This window comes from Mesocricetus auratus, unplaced genomic scaffold, assembly GCF_017639785.1.
Source record: "Mesocricetus auratus isolate SY011 unplaced genomic scaffold, BCM_Maur_2.0 Super-Scaffold_100004, whole genome shotgun sequence".
In the NCBI taxonomy this organism is placed as follows: domain Eukaryota; kingdom Metazoa; phylum Chordata; class Mammalia; order Rodentia; family Cricetidae; genus Mesocricetus; species Mesocricetus auratus.
Genome location: NW_024429189.1, coordinates 23,963,403 through 23,981,662, shown reverse-complemented (window position 1 = coordinate 23,981,662; position 18,260 = coordinate 23,963,403). Strand labels below are relative to the sequence as shown.

Genomic DNA, 18,260 nt, shown 5'->3' with positions numbered 1-18,260 from the left:
GGACTTCTACCTCCCCTGGGGCAGAGAAGGACAAGGGTGCTGCCATTTACATGGTCTTTAAAGAGACTGCCTGATCTAAAAGACACCAGCTGTGATCTTGACCGCAGAGTTACAAATCATTTCGTTGTGAACTATAGGAAACTGAGAATGTGCCTATCTCAATACAAAGTATAAACTGCTATGAAAATGTCTACACAGAGCACCTACTGTTCTTTACAGAAGCATTCTAACAAAGCAGGTAAAGGAGCTTTCATATCCAATTGTTTATTATTCATTAGATACTTTAAGAAATAAAATTATTTGTCTAAGTCTAAAGATACACCCAGATCTTACCTATTATTCAGTGGTAGAGAAGGGTTTTCACATGGATTCTAAAATTTCTACCTACAAATAAGTTTTCATTTCGTTCACATGTCCAAATTCCTCTACAAGAACTAAACTACCTAATCTGGACAGGGAAACAGTTGGGTTAACTGTGTATCTTCGTCTATTCCTTCTCTCTTCCAAATCTGAAACTGCCAGTTTCATCCTTGGCTCGGCAGCAGACCACTTGCCACTGACTCTCCTCCTCGCACCTATCTGCAGTGGATCTCCCAAATCTTACCCTTCGAATTATCCTCCCTACACTCATGACTTTATCTAAGTCCCAAGCCTAGCAGGCACTCCCTGGGCACCTAAAAACAAAACAAAACAAACAAACAAAACACATTCAAGCCAAGGAGTCAGGTAGGCTAACTGGAGACCTTCACTTCTCTCTCTGCATTTTCAAGTCCGATTCCTGAGTCTCATTCCAAGAGACTTGTAGCTGACCACATGCACTGGATTCTCTTCACTCTGCCACTATCCTTAGGAGACTAAGCAGATCCTGATGGAACATCCCACTTTCCACCCTTCTCGTGGCCACATATAGTAGGATCCCAGAAGAATTTCCTAACAGGCAACACACAAACCAGAGAGGGGAAAAACAAACAAATTAACAAAGAAACCCCACCAAACAAATAAAAACAAGAAACAAAATACCCACCCAAAAAAGATAAGACTAGATGTCAACACCTAGAATTGGAATCCTCTGAAATCTAGATGGATAGACTCCAGTATTAAAAATACAGCCAGGGGCCAGCCGTTGGTGACACACGCCTTTAATCCCAGCACGTCTTTAATCCCAGCACTTGGCAGACAGAGGCAGATGGATCTCTGTGAATTTAAGGCCAGCCTGGTCTACAGAGCATGTTCCAGGACAGCCATTAAAACAATACAGAGAAACCCTGTCTTGAAAAACAAAAAACAAACAAATAAACAAAATACAGCCAGGGAAATATTACTACTCTAAAGTCCAGCAGCCCTAGCACAGTAGGTCCAAAGAATTGCACCATAGCTAAATCACAATACAAAGACTTTAAATAGCCTTTATGAATGTGACAGAGGTCTTTAAAGAGAAAGTGAACGAATCCTTTAAAGAAATATATGAAATACCTAGGAAAGAATGAGAGGAAATAAATAAAAGTAGTTGAAGCATATCAAATCAATAAATAAAACCCAAAGTGAGGTATTTCTGGAAAGGAAAAAATTTAGGAACTCATATAGGAGTCTCAGAGGCAAATTTACTAACAGATTATAAGAGATGGAAGAAAGAATCTTGGGCATTAAGACAAATATATATATATGTACCTCAGTCAAAAGAAATGTCAAATCTAAAACTATCCTGCCAACAACATCCAGGAAATTTGAGACATTATGAAAAGACCAATTTTCAGAATAAGAAACAGAGGAATGAAAAGAAACCCGCATCAAAGGATAGAAAATATTTTTAAGAATTCATAATAGAAAACACCCCTACTCTAAAGAAGGAGATGCCTGTAAAGGTATAAGAAACATACAAAAATGGAAAAAAATAAGGTAACATATAAAAGAAGACCTATTAGAAGTATAATCAGCTTCTCAGCAGATGCTCTAAAAGACAGAAGGGCATGGGCAGATGGCTTTCAAACTCAAAAAAACAAAAACAAACAAACAAACATAGACAGCAGACTACTACTATACCCAACAAAATTATCAATCACCATAGATGGAAAAAAACAAGACATACTATGATCAAGTCAAATTTAAAAAATATGTATCCATAAATTTAGTCCTACAGTAGATACTAGGAGAAAAGCTCAACCCAAAGAGAATAACCACACACAAGAAAACACAAGCAATAACTAAGGTCAGACAAGGAAACCAAAAGTAGGCAAGAATACACACACACACACACACACTCACACACACACAAATGCATGCACTCACACCACCACCACCACCATCAGCAACAAACTACCACAATAACAAAATATCAGGAATCAACATCACTGCTCACTGATATATTTCAACATCAATTTCCATGTAAAAGACACAGACTAATTGAATGGATACAAAAATAGGATTCATCCTTCTGTTACATCCAAGAAATATACATTAACATCAAGGGTAGACGTCAAATGAAAAGAATGGCAAAAGTTATTCCTAAGCAAATGGACTTAAAAAATAAACTGGTGTAGCCATCTTAATATCTGATAAAATAGAATTCAAAGCAAAACTAATCAGAAGAGATAGGGAAAGAAAAGTGTATACTCATCTAAAGAACATCCACTAAGGAAATTTCAGTGCTTATCATCTGTGTTCCAGACACAAGGGTGTGCTAGTTTGTAAACACAAACAAACAAACAATTTACTATACCTTAAAACACATAATGACTCTCACCCACCTATAGAGGGAAAATTCAGTACCCAACCCTCAGCAGTACATAGGTCATCCAGACAGAAATTAAAAACAGAGATGCTAGAGCTAACTAATGTTGAAAGGTAAAAGAACCTAACATATTTACTGAACATTTCATCTAAACACAAAATAATATACACTCTCAAAACCACATGAAACTTTCTCTAAAGCTGACCACATATTCAGAAAAAAGAAAGTCTCAACACATACAAGAAAACTGCAATAATACTCTGCCTCCTATTTGACCATCACAGACAAAAACTGGATATCAACAACAGCAGAAAGCTTACAAATTCATGGAAACTGAAGAACTCACTAGTGAATAAAATTGGGTAATATAGAAAGTAACAAATAAATCAAAGATTTCTATTATTGACTAAAAATGAATATACAGCATATGCAAACTTGAAGGATGCAATGAAGGCTGTTATAAAAGGCATGTTCATACTAACAAGTACCTACATAAAAGAGAGAGAGAGCTCTCATTATAGCAATTCAATAGCAAACCTGTAAGCTATAGAAAAAAAGAAGAAATCACACACCAAAAGGAATAGACAAAAAGAAATAATCAAACTCAAGGCTGAAATCAATACACTAGAAAGAAAAAAATCAATAAAAAGAATCAGTGAAAGCAATAGTGGAGAGGCTACCTTTAATGCCCTTCTCCTATAATAAAAATGATGACTACCTTAAATGCCATTCTAGAGCCTTCTTCCAGCCTCTGATGGAAGCAGAAGCAGAGATCCATAGTTAAGCCCTGAGCCAAAACCCTGGAATACAGTTTCAGAGAGGGAAAATTGATGAACAAATGGGTCCTATCTATGCTGGGAAAACCCACAGAAACAGCTAACCTGAGCAAGTGGGAACTCTTGGACCCCAGTCTGACAGCTACGGAACCAACATAGGACCAAGCCAGACCCCCCTGAATGTAGGTGTCAGCTAGGAGCATTGGGCTGTCCATGGGGCCTCTAGCAGTGGAACCAGAATATATCCCTAATGATCAAAAGGACTTCAGGAACCCATTTCCCATAGAGGGTTACTCTCTTAGCCTAGACACACAGGGGAGGGCCTAGGCCCTGCCACAAATGATTTGACAGATTTTGATGATTCCTCATGGAAGGCCCTCACCCTCCCTGGGAGTGGATGGGGCATGGGATGGGAGGTTGGTGTGGGACATGGGAGGACAGGAGGGAGAGGGAACTGGTATTGATATGTAAAATAAGATTGCTTCTAAGTTAAATAAAATTTATAAAAAAGAATCAGTGAAACAAAGAGTTGGTTCTTTGAGAAAAATCAGCAAGATTATCAAACCCTTATCATATTAACTAAAGGCAAGAGAGAAGATCCAAATTAATAAAATTAGAGATGAAAATGGGGACATAACAATAGACACGAGGAATTCCAGATGATAATAAGGACATAATTTTAAAAAAACCTATGCTCCATCCAAATGTAAATTCTAAAATAAGTGTAACACTTGTCAAAGTTAAATTAGGATCAGATAACCAATTTAAACAGATCTATAAGCTCTAACAAAATAGGAGTATCCATTAAAAGACTCCCAATGAAAAAATCCAAGGGAAAAACGTTTTTCTATTTTTATTTAAGTTAGAAACAAGCTTGTTTCACATGTCAATCCAAGCTCCTTCTCCCTCCCCTCCGTGCCCACCCTCCCAACTAGGTCTCCCAGTCCTCCTCTGATTCCAAAGGAGGGTGAAGCCCTCCATAGTGGATCACCAGTGACTGTCATTTCGTCCAGGGCAGGCCCTAGGCCCTCCTCCAAGAGTCCCGGCTGAGAGAGCATCCCTGATTGTGGGATGGGCACTCAAAGTCTATTTGTACACCAAGGATAAATACTACCCAAGGCCCCATAGATTACCTAGGCCTCCTCACTGACAACCACATTCAGGGGGTCTGGGTCAGTGCCATGCTTTCCACACAGCCATCAATCTGGGGTCCAAGAGCTCCCCTTTGTTCAGGTCAACTGTTTCTGTGGGTTAAACCAGACTAGTCTTATCTCCTTTGCCTATCAGTTCTCCCTTTCTGACACTACGTTTTTAGCATAAAATTCTACCAGACTTTCAAAGACAAGTGAATGCCAACTCTCCTCACATTATTCCACAAAATAGAAACAGAATGAACACTGAACAATTTCTTTTAGGAGAGCATATTAACCCTGATATGCAAACCATATAATGACCTAACAGAGACAGAGAATTATAGACCAATTGTCCCTATGAATATAGATCAAAAATGTATTAATAAAATGCTATCAAACTGAATCCAAAGATGCATCTAGAAGATTATCTCTAATGATCAAATAGGCTTTGTTCCAGAGTTGCAGGGATGGTTTAACATATGTGAATCAAAAATGTAACCTACAATATAAACAAACTGAAAAATAAAAATCACATGATCATCTCATTAGATACAGAAAATGCCTTTGCTGAAATTCACCACTCTTTCACAATAAAAATACTTGAGAGTTAAGAGATATAATGGATATACTGTATCATAATAAAGGCAGTTTACTGCAAGCTCATAGCCAACATCAACTTTAATAGAGAAAAACACAATGTAATTCCATTAAAATTAGGAAAAAGTCAATGTTGCCTATCCATACCTAGTTAATACAGTACTGGAAGTTGTAGCTACATCAATAAGACAGCTGAGGGAAATCAAATGGATACAAATTGCAGCTGAACATTCCAAAGTATCTGTATTTCATGTGATGGTATATGTAAGTAACCCTAAAATTACACAGGAAATTTCTACAATTGATAAATACTTTCAGGAACATAGGTGGTTATGAAATTAAATCACAAAACTCAGTAGCCGTCCTATGCACAATTGACAAATAAACTGAGAAATAAATCAGGGAAAGGCCTTTCCCACTTACCAGAAATGATATAAAGTATCCAGGGGTAACTTTCCACAAGTGGAAGATAAGCATGATAAAATTTTGACATCCAAGAAGAAAATTAAAGAAAACATTAAAAGATAGAAAGATCTCCCATGTTAATGGACCAGTAGGATTAGCATAACAAAATCGGCTATCCTATCAAAAGCAATATATAGATTCAATGAAATCCCCATCATAATTACAACACAATTTGTGACAGATCATGAAAGGACAATAGTCAGCTTCATACAGAACAGAAAACATCCCAAGATAGCTAAAGCAATCCTGGATAATAAAAAGAATTGATGGAAATGTCAAGAAAATAGATAATCCAATTGAAAATTGGGGTATAGAGCTACACAGAAATCTCAAAGGAGGAAATTCAAATGGGAGAAGCAGAGAAATATTTAACACCCTTAGTCATCAGGGAGATACAAACCAAAACTACTTCATTACTTAATCTTGCACCTTTCCAATTGCTTAGAACAATAAAACAAGTAACTATTCCTGCTGGCAAGAATGTGGAGTAAGGGGAACACTGACCCATTGCAGTTGGACATGAAAACTTATACAGCAATATGGAAATCAGTGTGGTGATTCCCCAGGAAGATGGAAATCAATTTACCCTAAAAACCACATAAAAGCCGGGCAGTGGTGGCTCATGCCTTTAATCCCAGCACTCGAGAGGTAGAGGCAGGCAGATCTCTGTGAGTTCGAGGCCGGGCTGGACTGACAGCCTCCAAAACAATACAGAGAAACCCTGTCTCGTAAAACCAAAAAAAAAACACACACATAAAAATATACTTAGGGGAAGCTTCATTTTAGCACTGAAACACTTTCTCAACCATAGCTATTGCTACTCTATGCATAATGATAGGCAAAAAGTGAAAACAACCCTCAACAGAAGACTGGTTATAGAAATTATGGTATGGTTACACAAGTGAGTATCATTCAGCATTAAAAATTAATTGAATTATATAATAAACAGTTAAAAGAATTGAACTAGAAAAAAATCATCCTGAGTAAGGTAACCAAGACCCAGAAAATCTGTTATGTATTCTGTATATGGGGATACTAGCTGTTAAGTCAAGGATAAGCAAGTTACAATCTGTAAGACCACAGTGATTAGGAATAGATTAACAGACTATGGGAGAAAGACAGTTTTCACTAGAAGAGGGAAATATATTAATTATTGAGAATGAAGTGGGGAGGAAGATAAATGTGCAGAAGAATGAGGGAGGAAAAGTGTGAAGAAAACAAAATTAAGGGCCATGTGAGGGATAATATGGAAACCTAGTATAGCAAAATTTTCGTAAAGTAGATGGATAGATGATTGACAGACAGATAGAAAGATGATAGATAGAGGCAGAGATAGATATGTGTATATGTGTGTATGTGTGATCTAAATGAAATCACCAAATAATGAGGTATACATATCTGCAGCTAGCCATTTAATGTCACCAAGTGAAGTTTCACATACCAGAATTGGGTGATATCTAATTGGGTCATTAAGGGGAAACATGAGAACCTCCAAAAAAAAACCCATGCAGTTGCCAAGACTACAGGTTGCAAACACCAACCCAACAACAAACCCTTGGATCAACAATGGTGTCCTGTCTACAAGTTGTGGCAGAGTAATGGTGGCACAAAATTTGTAAGAATAATCAACCGCCGGGCGGTGGTGTTGCATGCCTTTAATCCCAGCACTCGGGAGGCAGAGGTAGGTGGATCTCTGAGAGTTCAAGGCCAGGCTGGACCGACAGCCTCCAAAACAATACAGAGAAACCCTATCTCATAAAAACCAAAAAAAAAAGTATAATCAACCAATGTCTGATTCAAGTTAAGGCTCACCCCAGGATATGGAAGTCATATCCTACACTGCTAGTGTGACCAAGGTCCAAAACTAGATATCCTAGAGACCTAAGTAAAAATAAATTATAACTGTTATCTTTTAAAGAGACATTAAAATACACCTTAAAGATAGTCTACTTTACTCATAGATCAATGCCTTTCTCAACTACCATCTAAGATGCTTCCTCCTGCAGCAAATGTGAAAAAATATACAGAGATCCACAGCCAGACATTCTGCAATGAGGGAGACATGTTGGAACTCTTAGTCATAACTGGGAAGACTCCATCAAATCCCTCCCCTCAAGGTTCAGGGAACTCTGTGGAAGAAGAAACAGAAAAAGTATAAGAGCTAGAGGAGATGGAGGACACCAAGAATACAAGGCCCTGTAAATCAGCATGATCAAATCACATACAATCTTAGATAGACTGAGAGAGCATGCACAGGGCTTACAAGTTCCTGCACTAGAAGGGGTCTAGCGTTGAAAAGAGAAATGAACACATGCCTCTATCCCTAACCCAGAAGCAATTTGCAATTTATAACCACTTACAAGGGAAAACTTAGTTACCGCCAGTGGATTTTCACTGGGGAGGCTGCATATCCAGCAATAGTTGGCCCAAAATAGAACTTCATGGCACCTTTGGAGGTGGCTAGTTTTATAATGTCATATCAGGAATTTTCTGTTTTTTCTTTTTACTCGTTTTATTTTTTGTATTTATATCATTTATATATTTTTCTTCTTTATTTTTCTTCTTACCCTACACATAATGTATATACATAGACTTCCAGTTCACTGTTTTTAGAAGATTCTTGGGTGTGTAAGTAAGTGGGTTTCTGTTCCTTGTGCTTTCTCTTAGCATCTTTTCCTTTTGTTTGTTTTATCTAACTCAGATATGTTACTTCTTATTTTTTCTTATATTTTACTATACAAAAGAAATAAAATACCATGTTCATTTTACCTAGGTTTAATTAACTTTATTAATTAAGGCTGTGGTTCATGTATAAATTAGACCTTTCTTTATGCAATGGGAAATGAATGTACTGAAATAAATTTTGCCTAGTTTAATAGAACTCCACTGGCAATGGTGTTTCAATGTTACCAGGGCACAGTAGCCCCAACGTCCATTGCACAGTAGCAGAATCAGGTGTTTCTTTTAATATTTAATTTATTTCAGATCAGTTCTCAGCAATGGGATCACAGGCAGGGACCATTACACTTAGCTATATGATATCTCTCAGTAGCAATTCTCATGCTTGGTTACTATCTACCATAGGTTGAGGCTATGCTGAAATGGATTGGGTACCAAATGGTACTGTGGAGAGTTCCATTCTCATTATAATGCTCTGCCAAAGAAGAGAAGTAGTAAACAAGGATTTTAAGTTTGGAATGTACATGTTTATTTTTTGAGATTTTTAGTAACAAACCAACATAACTCATTATCTTATAGAAATTGTATTCCTCTCTGCTAATAAATACACTAACATTTTCAAATTAAATTGTGTAGTTAGTTGTAAAACTGCTTAATAATATTGAAGGCAGAAATCAGCCATCCTGCAAAACTATTTCTCCAATGTTTTCAAAGTTTTATATCCAGGTGCTGAGCTGTCCATCAGCTGCAGTAGTTTCCGTTTGGTGGTCTCAGAACTGCTTTATTTTGCCTGTTCTTGCTTGATTTCTAACACATATAGAATCATTGACCTTCAGAGTTGCAATGTGGAACTCCAACAAAGTTAAACAGATGGTAATTATGAAATAGACATACCTGCGCCTTGGTAACTCTATAATAACTATACAAGGTATTACAGTACTACATAGTCTGTTTCATACAATTAGGGACAAAAAAGTACTGCAATTTCCCTCTTATAATACAACCAAATTTTTAATATTGTTAAGTGATGTATTTTTAAAAATCATCTCAGAGGTCATCTACTATGCTTCTTCTCGGCAGAGTTTTACTGCATTTTAAGTATGTGTGTTAAATATGTTGGCAATTCATGTTGATTCCTATAAATGTGTGAGAAATACAGAATAGATAAAAACAAACTATCTGTAACTATAGGGATAAATCAAACAGCTTTCACTTATTTTAAACAGAATACAATTCCTGAAAATAACCTTATATTTTCTGAAGACAGCAGCTTTCAGAAAGATTTGATTTATATTAGAATTATTAATTTGTTTTAATAGGTCACTTTATAATATCAAATAACTATAAACATTGCTCATGTTGTTCAGCATGCTCTTCCTAAGCTAGCTGCTTTATAATATCACAAATGAGCTATGTATTCAAGCTGGATCATCATTGAATTAACTAGCATTACTTACTTTCCAAGGAGAGTCTATATAGTAATTAAACAACCAACCAAAGCCATCAGTGTAGGTTGGGTGATAATCATTCAAGTGGCTATAAACACTCCAAATTGTATGGATAGGTAAAGAAGGAATGAGATACCAGACACAAAACTGTGCATTGCCATAGGCACAATGAACTATTCATAAGATTAATAATACATTAGTTAATATATCCTTGCTCACATAGTTATTGATAATTACCATCCTCTGTTCACCATTAAGGTTCCTGAGTTAACCTGTAATCTCATATTAGTAACTTCTTTTGGGGATTTTTTTCTTCACCTTCTTATTGCCTCTAGAGTGTTCTGACACATCTGAGAATTACTGGCTCTGTGCCTTAATTTCTTCAGTACAATGTAAATTTATAATATACTTCCAATTCTGATACAGAGAGCTAGAAAAGGATTGTAAAAAGTGAGATGTACCAACTGGTGCTTAAAGTCCAAGCTTTGGATTTTGTATTTGACTCACAAACCATTTGTTTGTACTTATTTGTCCATACTGCTCTATTTCAAGTGTATTTTTTTAAAATCTGGATTCTTCTTAATTACCTAGGGATAAATGCAATGCACACATCCCAAAGTCCACAAACCATGAAGCACAAAGTCTCTTATGGTCTCCATGGACATGTTTGTAGGTCTTCTCCCTACTCCTCTGGTCACTCTTATTTCACAAGAAAATAAATATGATTTTCTGTTATAGGTTAAAATCCATGCCATGACCTCAGCTGGCTCTCCTGTCTACAGTTAGCTCCTTGATGATTTCTTGTTGCATTCATGTTTCAAGCTTTGTATTTCTATGTTGTCCTCCCTGAGCTTACAAACCTACTCAGTTGAAGACGATATTGAACCAAACTAATCTTTACTCCATCTCAGGGCCCTTTCATGTGAGGAACTGACATTTCCTATGTCCTTACTGGAAATCATATTGAAAAGATGATTTCTGCATACTCCCATGATTCCCTTTCACCTCCTAAGTGAAGTTGGAACTATCTCCCATGCCTGCAATAAGTTCTTTTGGAAGGGCTCCCATTTATTCTGAACTCAGGCAACCTTTCTTTAACTGCTTCTTCTGAAAGCATTTAGCACCATTCATCAGTCAACCTGCTTGAAATTCTTCCCGCCGGTGACTCTCACTGATTTTTCTGCAGAGGTTTTTGCTTCTACCCTTGTTATGATCTTTACTGATATTCCGTCCACTTCCCTCATTTGGCTGTTGTTTGATTGTGGACAAGTGCTTAGACTAGCATGTGTCACTTATGTAAATGACAGCATTCCAAGTTTTGTCCTTGTATTCACTTAATATACCTGCCATGCCTTGTTTGATCTGGAGTCTTCTTAGGGTCTCCCTGGGTGCTGTTCTCCTTCTGTGTGCTTTAGTTTTGTGGGGTCTTTCATCATATGCTTTCAACTGTGAGGCTGACAGCTAATCTGTGCTTTCTCACTTGCTCCCTTGTACTAAATGCATCTTTCTAATTACTCACTACCCATTTTCTTGGGGAAAAAAAGCTCCTGTAATATAAAATGATGTAAAAATTACATGCTTTACATTTTAAGTTTAAATATGCTTTAATAATATCTCAGTGCTGAACTCTTCAAGTGTTTTTATTTTATTTAATAATCAAATATAATGCCTTTGTTTGATTTAGTACTTCAGAAATCAAATGGAAACTAAATGCTGTTTCTCCTTCCTTTTTTTTTTTTTACAATGTCCAGTATATCTGGAAGAAAGAAAGTAAACAGAGACACAGGACCCCTCTTTTAAGATGACTGATATTAACTGTTGAACACAATTTAAAATATTTTCAGACAAAGCAACTTATCTGGTATATTGCACAGCATAGCAATCATCTTTGTATAGATTTTGATAGAGTTGCACTTGGCTCAGGAGAAGATATTGCTAATTTTAGAAGAGTTTATTCTGGCTTAGACACTTGGCAAGGAGACTTACTCAATCCTTAGAGGGTTGAAAACACAATTATCTTTTAGATACTAAAAAAATTTAAGCTTCAGTTATAGTGTCCAAAACCCTCTTTTGTGAGTAAAGAAACCATTCCTTATTCTGGAACTTGAATAATTTGTCTAGTGCTTAAAGGCTTCAATTCTAATATAGGAAAAATCTGCCATATTTCCTTTCTCAGTATTTTTTTGTAATGCTCAAAGCTTGATATCCTAATCTCCAAAAGGAAGCTTAATATTTGGTGCAAACAGTTTTATTGCTGTTCTTGTCATACTTCCTTTCATTTCATAATAAAGACATGTCAAAATAAGCAACAGGGCTAATTAGAATAAGCTGAATTCAAATGCTTTGACAAACATGGCAGCATTATTCATTGAATAAATCTCATGCAGTTTAATGAATCAAAATAAAAATTGTGCATGCTGCCTTGTTTATTCCCACCTAAACAAACTGTAATAAAAAATCTTGCAAAATGTCCTCTATGGGGAAATAAGAAAATAGAAACACATTTTTTTCTGTAAAGAATATAGCTTCAAACACTCCATTTAAGGCAGAATGATTACAATGTCCCAAACTACATTTATCAGACTTGAAGATAAGAATGCAAGGATGGTAGGAACTCAATAGTCAAAGCTCACACTCACACTTTTCTTTGAAAACTATTTGTCCTTCTCAAATTGTTGCTATTCCTCCTGTGCTTTAGTTTTGATAATTTCTTACATAAGGATGTATTACGTGTTTTGTCCCTATCTAGTTCTATTTTTTCTCAAACTTAAAGTATGTTATATGGACTGACAACTATCAACTTGGAATATGTAACAGACTAAAAATTATACATTATTATTAAATATAAGAATCTTTTCTCTACAGATGATTTTACATAACATAATAGTTACTTTTACTTTATTACAATATAGAAACTAGAAATTGGAGTCAATGATGGCATTGAGGGGTCAGAATGACAAAACTAATAAGAGATAACAAATTAAGCAAAAGATTTTTAAACAAATTGTAATAAAATGCCTGAACATGTAGTTCATGGACAAGGCATGTAGAAGATAGTCATATAGTCCATTGGGTCCATTGTTTGCTTACTGTGCACAAAGCCTTAGGTTCCATTCCTGCACAAAAATCACATAAAATAGCACATGCCATGTAGATGGAAACAGAGAGTTACCAATAAACTCAAAAACATAATCAGTTTCAGAACAAATTAAGAGACAATTTGAGATAAACAAAATGAAAGAGAAAGTAAACAAATAACAATTGGAGGCAAAAAGAATCTTCAATCAATTTTTGTATATAAATTAAGGTGTGACCTAAACAAGTGAAATAATGGCAGCTAGTAAAATTTTCTATGCAAAAACGTATAGCAACACCAATTTTAATGACATAAAAAAACTAATGAATATATGGATTTTAGATATGGATCAGGGGAGTGTCAGCCTACAATCCTAGTGCAGGTGAGTCTGGGAAACAAGGAGTTTCCCAAGAGAGATGCAAGATATCCCAGAGAAGTGGAATGAGGCAAGATCTCCTGAGCACATTGGGAACATTGGGGGAAAGGTGAGGGAACCAAGAAACACAGAGGGTGATAAGAGGAGGGGAGAAAAAGGAATGGGGTAGCAGGAAGGTTGAGTCGAGTTAAGAATACAGGAAAACAGGGTGAGAGATACCATAATAGATCCAGTCATTATTGGCTTGAGGAGTTAGCTGACTCTAGTAAGATCTCCAGAGACCTTCAAGGATAACACCAACTGGCAAACTAAGCAATAGTGGAGAGACTACATTAGTTGCCCCTCCTTGATGGTAAGGTTGATGACTACCTTATATGCCATCCTAGAACCTTCATCCAGGGATTGATGGAAGCAGAGACAGATAAACACTGAACTGAACTCCTGGAACCTAGTGACAGAGATGGAGGAGTGATGAGCAAAGGGGTCAAGACCATGATGATGAAACCCACAAAGACAGCTGACCAGATAAGGGGGAGCTCTTGAATCCAGACTGATGGCTGAGATGCCAAGAGGGGACTGATCCAGACTCCATGAATGTAGTGCCAGAGAGGAGGCCACAGAAATCACTGGGGCCTTGGGTAGTAGATCAGTGTTTACGAATGAGGTTTGGGAGTCCATTCCAAATAGAGGGATGCTCTCTCAGCCTGGACACATGGGGAAAGGCCTAGGTTTTGCCCAGGATGAAATGACAGACTTTATTAAGGATTCCCCCCAAGTAGGGTCTCACCCTCCCTGGGGAACGATGTGGGGATTGGGTGGGGTGTTGGGGAGTTGGTGGAGAGACAAAGGAGGAGGGTTGGGAGAAGGAGTTGGGACTGACATGTGAAACATTCACGTTTCTAGTTTAAATAAAAACATATATTGAGGAAAAAAACTAATGAATAGTGGCAAATTTTAAATTATGAAAAATATAATTGAAGAGAATATCTGAAAGGAAACACAACACAGATGGAGGTGGGGGTCTGTTAGTCTGCCTTCTTGTGCATTTAGACACTTGTTGCATTGACGACGAGATGCATACATGTTCCATTATCAGGAATACATTCAAAATGTTAAATGCTGCCAAAGGACTTCACGTTCCAAACAAAACTAAGTACCCACAAACTCTCTTTTTAAGTATTTTTAAAAGAAATTCAATTACAAACAAGCTGAATTTACATGTCAATTCCAGTTCCCCCTTCCTCCTCTCCTCCCCTGATGTGCACCCACCCCATCCCATCCTGTTTCTGCTCCCCAGGAAGGGTGAGGAATCTTCAAGGTCTGTCATATCATTGGAGCAGGGCCTAGACCCTCCCCTGTATGTCTAGGCTGAGAGAGTGTCCCTCTATATGGAGTGGGTTCCTAAAGTCCATTCGTGTAATAGGGATAAATACTAATTCACTACTAGAAGCCCCATAAATTAACCAGACCTCCACATTGACATCCTTGTTCAGGGGATCTGGAACAGACCTATGCTGGTTTCCCAGCTATCAGTCTGGGATCCATGAGCTCCTCCTTGTTCAGAACAGCTGTTTCTGTGGGTTTCTCCAGCCTGGTCTTGACCCCAACCTCTTTCCTTTTAGAACTGAAAATACTTGAACTCAAGTATAGTACAATCAGAATAATATAGTATGTTTGTTATAGTATTACCACTATACATTTTACTTTTAACATGACTGAGTTTAGGTCACAAATTCAAGTTGTACATTATGGTTGCAGTTGCCTACTTATATTTCTGAATGATGCCAATTACAGTCACTACAAGGTTCTGTCATAGGCATATTTTAAATTAAGCAATCTACTACAAACAACTAAAACCTCAACTTTATTTTGAACACTTCAGCAATTTGGAGTTCTGTTCATCAAGCCAGGGAAAATCTATCTTTGTACATAGAATGATTATCTGTTTGCATGAATGTGAGAAACATAATAGGATCTCTGTGTAATAGATTAGAAACACTAAGTTCATAACATCAGCTCTGCTGATGAAAATTACCTGCCTTCTGATACAACAGTGCATATGAATTAATTAACCTTTTGCCATAGGATACTTCAAACTTCAGCAGACACTGAGGTTTGTCAATTCCTCTTTCATTACTTTAGAAAATGAAATAATGTTCAGTCAGGAAAGAAAATAAGTAAGAGAAGTATATCTGATTGGTTTTCATATTATTTCACCAATATCACACAAAGTGTAGCTAACATAGTGTGATAGATGACTCACCTTCTATGTTAGTTAGCAAAAGATGGGCATAATGGCTGCTTCCTAAATCACTGTTTTTCTTTGATGAATGAGATCAGTTATTTATTACTAGGAGTACTGGCTACTATAACGTTACCATTCCAACTAAGATAATAAAATTAAATAAAACTAGAACATGAGAAAAGCAAATTGTTAATAAATGGGAGTTACTATAGTTCCTCAGCCAGTTAATGCAAGGGACAACAACAATGGGTAGATGTGAAGGCTATAAAGCATTTAAAAATTGCTAGATTATATACTCTCAACAGTGACAGGTCTTATGCAAATATCAGGGGCCACACTTAATTTATTCTTGCTGTGGTAGCAATCTTTACTATTTAATTATTCAGTTACATATAATTACAGCTGTCTCTTCTACCACACAGCATTTTATTTTAACTTGATGCATTACGTAATTAAGAAGCAACCTCAACCCCAACACACAGGCCATCTATAGATTAGGACTTGTATGGATACTGTTTATGAAGATTACAATATTTTCCGATTTTTTCAAGAGAAAAGTGATTGCCCATATTCATTTAAAATGATAGCTGAGAGGCCAGCAGGTGACTGATCCATACTCCCTGAATGTAGTTTCATTGAGTAAGCCTCAGCAATCGCTGGTCCTTGGGTAGTAGATCAGTGTACACCATGGCATATGAAAGAACTTTGTGAGGCCTTACACATGGAGGGGTGCTCTCTCAGCCTGGACGCATGGGGAAGGGCCTAGGTCCTGCCCTGGATAAAATGAAAGACTCTGGAGATCCTCACATGGAGGGCCTCACCCTCCCTGGGGAATGGTGTGGGGACTGGATGGGTAGTTGGGGTGGGGCTGTTGGAGGGAGGAGGGGTGGGAGAGGCAGCTGGGATTGACATGTAAAGAAGCATGTTTTTAATTGAAGCACACACACACACAAATATATATGTATGTATATATATATACATATATGAGATTATCTAGTATAATACTTTCCTAATTTTTTTAGACAATCAATTTTTGATTTCAGGAAAGAGACTTTTAACAGCACAGAGATATTTTAGTGTTATTTAAATTAATAATTTTATAGAAAGTGATGATGGATATCTGTTTCTAAATTGAGAGTAGGATATATTTCACTGATAAATATTTCAAATTAAGAAACTGTTTAGTTTTGAACAAAAAAGGCATTTAATTCACAAAAAATTTTCAATTGACTATTTCTGTGATTGTAAGGATGACAGTTTTTTGGTTTTGATTTTTTTTATTTTTGTTTATTTATTTTTTCTTTTTTTGATTATTATTTTATTATAAGAAACAAGGTTGCTTCACAAGTCAGTTCCAGGGCCCTCTCCCTTTTCCTCTCCTCCTCCCGTGCCCTCCCCCCAACTCCCCCCATTATTATCCCCTCATTTTCCCAGAGAGGGTGAGGCCCTCCATGGGGGTGTCCATAGTCTGTCATTTCATATAGGCCAGGGCCTAGACCCTTCCCCAAGAGTTCAGGGTGAGAGTGTACCTCACATTGTTGGATGGGTGTCCAAAGTCCGTGTGTATACTCGGGATGGGTACTGATCTGCTGCCCAAGGCTCAATAGATTACCTAGGCCTCCTCACTGACACTCACATTCAGGGGGTCTTGATCAGTCCCATGCTGGATTCCCAGGCATTCAAGAGTTAACCTTTGTCAGGTCAGCTGTTTCTGGGGCTTAAACCAGCCCAGTCTTAATCCCTTTGGTCATCAGTCCTCCCTCTCTGTTACTGCCTTTCTTGAGTTCAGCTCAGTACTTAACCAAGGGAGTCTGCCTCTTCTTCGATCAGCCACTAAATGAAGTTTCTGTTTCCTAGACTCTCTGGCCATGGGATTGTAGGGTGGCACTCCCCAGATCTATGTCTAAAATCCATATATGAGAGAGTACATGCCATGTTTCTCTTTTTGTGACTGGGTTACCTCACTCAGGATGGTTTCTTCTAGTGTCATCCATTTGCCTGCGAATCTCAGCATTCCATTGTTTTTTTTCTGCTGAATAGTACTCCATTGTGTAAATGTACCACATTTTCTCTATCCACTCTTCGGTTGAGGGACATCTAGGTTGCTTCCAAGTTCTGGCTATTACAAATAATGCTGCTATGAACATAGTGGAACAGACATCTTTGTTGTATGAATGGGCATCTTTTGGATATATGCCTAAGAGTGGAGTTGCTGGGTCTTGTGGTAGGTTTATTCCCATTTTTCTGAGGAATCTCCATACTGATTTCCAAAGGGGCTGAACCAGTTGGCACTCCCACCAGCAATGGAGGAGTGTCCCCCTTTCACCACATCCTCTCCAGCATAAATTGTTATTGGTGTGTTTGATTTTAGCCATTCTGAAAGGAGTGAGATGGTATCGCAGAGATGGCTAAGGATGTTGAGCACTTTCTCAAGTGCCTCTCAGCCATTTTAGACTCCTCTATTGAAAACTATGTAGTTCTGCAGCCCACTTTTTAATTGGGTCCTTTGATAAAATTCAAAGAACAGCTATTCCAATTCTTCTCAAATTATTTCACACAATAGAAGCAGAAGGGTCTTTGCCAAACTCTTTCTATGAGGCTGCAATAACCTTGATCCCCAAGCCACACAAAGATACAACTAAGAAAGAGAACTTCAGACCAATATCCCTCATGAACATTGATGCAAAAATACTCAATAAAATACTGGCAAATCGGATCCAAGAACACATCAAAACAA

General features: G+C 37.3%; 1 protein-coding gene across 4 annotated transcripts in view; it reads right to left on the bottom strand.

Annotated features, from left to right (window-relative positions):
• Positions 1-18,260, bottom strand: part of Galnt13 (polypeptide N-acetylgalactosaminyltransferase 13) — a 611,901-nt gene that overhangs the window by 245,350 nt on the left and 348,291 nt on the right. The gene's annotated exons all lie outside the window — the stretch shown is intronic.